At 37.0% G+C, this 6,000-nt stretch overlaps 1 long non-coding RNA gene across 1 annotated transcript in view; it reads right to left on the bottom strand.

Moving 5' to 3' along the window:
- Positions 1 to 3,314: 3,314 nt before the first annotated feature.
- LOC140634800 (uncharacterized) overlaps positions 3,315 to 6,000 on the bottom strand; it is a 64,737-nt gene continuing 62,051 nt past the window's right edge. Inside the window, exons 3-4 of the long non-coding RNA XR_012032179.1 lie at positions 5,593 to 5,671; positions 3,315 to 3,684 (exon numbers count right to left, since the gene is read on the bottom strand). This is a non-coding gene — a long non-coding RNA (uncharacterized lncRNA). The remainder of the gene's footprint in view (positions 3,685 to 5,592; positions 5,672 to 6,000) is intronic.

Genomic DNA, 6,000 nt, shown 5'->3' with positions numbered 1-6,000 from the left:
ACCCCAAAGTACAGCATTATACTGTGACAACTGTAAGTGATAATACAGTATTTTTTTTAAAAACTAGCTTATTAAGGAGACTACAAAGAAAGCAAAAACTGAACATAAATTGTTTTCTAGTGCTTGCTGTGATTCTAGGTGCTATGTCTGCTGCAACATGCACTGTTTAACCATCCCCAGATTGACTCTGATGGGGGAGGATTGGGTCACGTGACTATCTGGGCCCCAATATCTCTGACCAAGGACTAACAGCACTGGTTGGCTGACTTGTGTCAATTTTGTCATCCTTTGAGTTGTGTCTGGAAGGTCTTTCATCAACCACATAGATCTACAGAAATCTGGGGATGATGGGGAGGCAAAGAGTGTTAGATAAGTTCCACTCCGGCAGGTATCCTATAAACACTGGCTGTTCAAACTATATAGTGTGCCTGAAAACTTGGTTAATGCTATCAATTAATCTCTGCATGTTGCCACAAAATTCAATCAAAATGTGTCATTAACTCAAGGAAAGCTTTAAAGGACGGAAATGTTTCACATATCAAAGTGCATAATCGAATATGTTTTCAGGACATTTGCTTCAACAGGAGTTTCAGAACGAGATTGACTGAACAATTATTTGCTAAACCAACTGACTACTTTCAGAGAATCAGCCCACTGATGTATTGCACATGAGATTATCATGACTTGTGAATTTTTGTTCACTACAACTTGACATACTGAGAAACAATCCCATGCTCAGGACTGTTGCAAACCAATGATTTTCCAGAATCTCATCTTAAAAATTTAATAAAGACTTTGTATTTTTAAAAAAAAGCTGCAAAAGCAACATGTAAAATAATTGTCAAATCCTGGTTCAAATTAGGTATAGTTTAAATTTTATACAGTTCCACTATATTCAATTCTGGTTCTCGTGGTTTAGATAAGCTTCATCATTGCTGCCAAATTCAAAGGAACTTTGAAATGATAGATATTAGAAAATTTTTTATGTCCAATTTTATTACATACTATGAATAACCATTAAATATGTGCCTTAAATTTATAATAGGCCTACTTCTAATCATAAAACTTTACACACCCACTGCAGAGAAGTCAGAGGGAAAATAACAAGGAAATCAAATTAATTGATCTTAGTGAAAGATAACTGTTATTTTCATTTGAACATATTTCATTGGCCTTTTCCTAGATGAGTGCCAGGACTTAACAAAATTGAGATCATATTCCCAACACAGTTTTGTACCTTCTGTTTTTACCTCATATATATCCACACATTGTCAATAACTACAAATGGTCCACTATATAACTGTTAGATCCATTATTTTGTCATGTACTGTTAGATAAGTGGAATTATTATTTTTAGTAGAAAAATATCATGAATGAAAATACTATTTAATAAAGAATTCTCTTCAGGAGTCTGAAGAGAGTGGGAAATAAAGCATGGGGAAAAATCTTTCATTCAGCTAAATATTTATCTTAATCTCACTACAAAAGATTGGAAATCAGAACTAGACTGAGTATTAAGAGAAAAAAAGGAAAGATGTTGAAGAATTTTGAGTAATATTGTGTGGCCTTAATACGTTATTAGTCATGACAGATAGAAATAAGTTAAAGATGGCTAAAAGAGAACTTGAAGAAGAAAAAAATTAATGTAATTATCAGGAAAGGAGAATCTAAAAATAGAGCTTTTGAGGAAGATAGCTGTACTTCACACGTACTGAGAGTGAAACCATCTCAAAACAGCCAAGTGGAAATATCTAATAAGCAATTTAAAAACTAGACTCAAAATTAGCTAGAGAGCAAGACCAGAAATAATATTAATAGCTTTTATTTTACCTAGCTCTGACCATGTGGCACTCGCTGCGTACATACTTTCCAGTAACTACCTATATATACCGCACACAAGTTTAACTTGAGAGAAAAAGTCTATGTCTGGTGCAACTCAGCAAATGGAGTAAAAGTCAAGAGATGGGATATCTTGAGGTGTGATGGCAAGAGAAAATGAAGTCACTTTAGGACATGTAGGTGAACTGGTATCAATCATTTTGTGTCCATGTATCATTCATTCAAGATGAAAAATCAGTAGTTCCCCCAAAAGAAAGTCAAGGTGATGTTAAGAAGTTAGAAGAATGAGTGCCAGGCACGAAAAACAACAGACCTCACTACAGAAAATGATTGTTCCAATAACAATGACAGTCAAATTGAACTCAATGAGTTCAGGCATTGTACCATGGTTTATATCCTCACAGCAAATTTCTTCTTTTTTTTAAGATTTTATTTATTTATTCATGAGAGACACACACAGAGAGAGAGGCAGAGACACAGGCAGAGGGAGAAGCAGGCTCCATGCAGAGAGCCCAACGTGGGACTCGATCCCAGGTATCCAGGATCACGCCTCAGGTGCCAACCGCTGAGCCACCCAAGGATCCCCACAATAAATTTCTGATGCAGGTACTCATAGAAGTTTCCTGAGTCTGAGCAACAAATGGTCACAAGCCACATGGCTTAAACACCCAGAAATTTATTTTCTTACAATTCTGGAGCGTAGGAATATGCAGTCAAGATTTCCATAGGCTGTACTCCCAGCAGGACGGGAGACTCCAGGGAGATCCTCCCTGCCTCTTTCAGCTCCTGCTGGCTGGCACTTTCCATGGCTGCCATGGGTTGTGGCCACCTTACTGCTACCTCTGCCTCTTTCTTCGCATCACTTTCTCCTCTACTGTTTGGATCTTTCTTCCATGTTTTATAAGCACACCATTGGATTGAGGGTCCAACCCAAGATGATCCATCTCAAGATCCTTAGTTTAATTACATCTGCAAGGATCCTTTTTTCCAAATAAAGTAATATTCATAGGTTCCAGAGATTAGGATGTGGAAGTATTTTTTTTTTGGAGACCACCATTCATCCCACTACAGTATAATAAGCAACTTTATTGTAATGTTAACTACGTGGAATGTGTGTAAACGAAAGCTTATAGGTTTAGCAACAGTCTCACAACTACACAGTGAGGACAGCCGTATTCAAACCCAGCTGGTCTAACTCCCATGTCTATGGTCTTACCCACCACGCTGTGTGTGATACACAGAGCACAGGAGATGAAATAATGTAGAATAATAGTCAGAATCAAAGATCTAAAAGAAAATGCTTCTACCAATATCAGAACAGAGAAAATGACCACCATGAACTATGGACGTCACCAAGTTGGGGTGAGGATGTATTGTTTGTTACCATCAAGACCACACTGCCTATACGTATTTGTTGCCTAAGTGAGTTGTTTGGTAAACTGTATAAATTTGATTTCACACTATGAGAGTCATAATTAATCTTTTTAAATTAATTTGTTTATTAATTTATTTGTTAATCTTTATGTTAACTTATAGATCCATCCCTGAAATAGATGGGCCTCAGTTGCTACAATTTTAGACAAAAGTTTAGTCCATAGAATAGGAAAACCAGAAAAGGAATTCTCCATGAGAATGGTGCTTGGACAATATAAATCTGTGTCTAAATTAAATTACTTGTTATATCTATACATTTTCTAGAGACATTGCTGGTGCGTTATTAATTACACACAATTACGTTGCAAGGTATGTGTGTGTGCATGTGCATGTGCGCATTTGCTGCTCCAAGTAGACTGTAAGACGGTTGAAGGCGGGCTTCTACTCTCAGTACGTAGGATAGCACCTTGCCTGTAAAATAAAACCAGTAAACATTTTTTGAGAAACTAATTTCTTGACCTATGCAAGTATCTGACCTATCAACATCAGACACACATATATTATTTAGTTAGTATAAAGCTGCCTTGCTTTCTTCTTTTATTGTCCATCATTTTGCTAATAGAAGATGACAATTCAAACCCTAGGAAATTTCCCCCAAGGGATGGTAACGCTGGTTATGATACACGATCCAAACACCATTACTGCAAAATTCTAGTAAATACAACTTTGAAATATTGTTAATAATCAGTGTAGCACTTATAAGAATTGATCACATGAGGAATTCCAGGGCAATTGTTAGCTTACTATATTTGGGGCAGTGCCATTCTTCCTTGTTAAAGATGTGCTAAGACTGTTAGGGAGATCTATGCTGACCTTTTCTTACGTAAACATACCACTACCATAGGTAGCCCATTCTTATACACATATTGATTTTTCTCCTATTTCCCTAACTTTTCAAATACACAGACTATTCCTTTCTTAAATCTCCATGTCAAGGAGATGTTCTTGACCATCCCATCTGAAGTAGCTCCCATCTCCTACCACCTTGTTTTATTTTCCAATATTGTTTTATTATTTAAAATTGTCTTTATCAAAAAAAATTGTCTTTATCAAAAAAAATAAAAAATAAAAAATAAAATAAAATTGTCTTTATCACTTCTATGCTCACTGGCATTGTCTGCCTTCCTTCCACTGTTTCTGTTATTCCTAGAGTGTAGAATAGTGTCAGGCACAAAGTAGGTCTTCAGTAAATATTTGTTAAATGAATTCACGAATAATCAAATTCAAACTCTTATGTATAATTAAAGCCCTGTGTTAGACTAATAGGGTGGTCTGCTTCTTGGCAAATACAGGAAAGACGTATAAGAGAAGAGGAGAGCTCTAGGTAGCTCTCAAATGACACTGCAGTTTTGGCTTTTCTTTCTGGTATTATTTTTTCTATGGGCCACATCTTTCCCTGGAGGTATTTAGAACCTTCTGCTATTTCAGAAAACAGCAGCAGAATTTTTATACTTCGAGAAAATAATTTTCTGATAACATTAGTCATATTGCTTCGTTTGACACTATACATTTAGCTGTAAGAGGTGTCACACTATAACTTAAAATTCCTACTTGATAGCTAGGGTTAACCAAAATCTGTTAGAAATGATTGTCTCGTCCAGGATAATGTCGGTCTCTGCAATCAGACAGAGGCCCTTCTTCTCACTCTCCTCCAGCTCCTTTGCCAGACTACTTATTGCTAATCTAACAGTCGGAGATGATCTGTGACTTTGTCCATGTTATCACTATCACTGTTAAACAAATTTAGCCTGTGTTCAGGACGCACTCTCGTCATCCCGTGGGTATAGGAACCACGGCCTCTCTTCTTTGCAGGGTTATTCTCTGCAATTGCCACAGTCCCTCACGCACAGACGGTCCTTTTTCTGTTGCACAAAGGAATTGTCAGGAAACAACTGCCAGTTCTCTGCTTTGCTCAGGCCTCATGTTTGAGACTCTAGGAAAGCAAATGTGTATAAGAGACAGGGCTGGGTGTCTAGGACAGATGCAGGAGAGAACAGGACTCCCGGGTTATGCGCTACAGACAGAGTAACCGTGAAAATATTCCCATCCATTGTGTTAGGACAGATGAGGAGCATTAACCCAACCCACCCGGGTTGGGAAGTGGGGGCAGGGTAGGTATCAGATAGGTTTGAGGTACCACCTCTGGCTTCTTCACTTCTCCTGAAGAACAAAGTTTTGTCTATTTAAAAATACATACCAAAAATAAATAAATTAATTAATTAATTAATTAATAATAAATAATAAATAAAATAAAATAAAATAATAAAATAAAATAAAAATACATACCAAAAAAATTTAAAAATAAATAAAAATACCTACCAAACAAATCACGTCAGTGGATGTTTGGTGTTGCTTCCTCTCGCCCAGTATGCAGCCAGGATCTTTTTCCTGCCGGTTCCTGTAGGTATAGATAGTGTTTTTACTTATCTCCTTGTCAGAGAATTAAATGTTCTCTTATTCTCCAAAATTCCCTGGAGAAAGGCAGGTTATATTTTCATTTACCTCTGATATCGGTAATGATTTTGTTGAAGGATGATGGACACTAAATGTGTATCATTTCTCATCCCCTCTGCCGTTCAGCCAGGATGAAGACTTGAGGCAGGCACTGCTTAAGACAGGGAGATAGCCAAGTCCCTGATTTCCAGAGACTAACATCCTGGGGATGCACAGGGGGTAGGAGGAGGCTGAACAAATACACAGGGTAATTTCAGCTAGTAATAAGAACTA

Source organism: Canis lupus, chromosome 6 (assembly GCF_048164855.1).
Source record: "Canis lupus baileyi chromosome 6, mCanLup2.hap1, whole genome shotgun sequence".
Classification (NCBI taxonomy): domain Eukaryota; kingdom Metazoa; phylum Chordata; class Mammalia; order Carnivora; family Canidae; genus Canis; species Canis lupus.
This window is presented reverse-complemented; position numbering and strand designations above follow the sequence as displayed.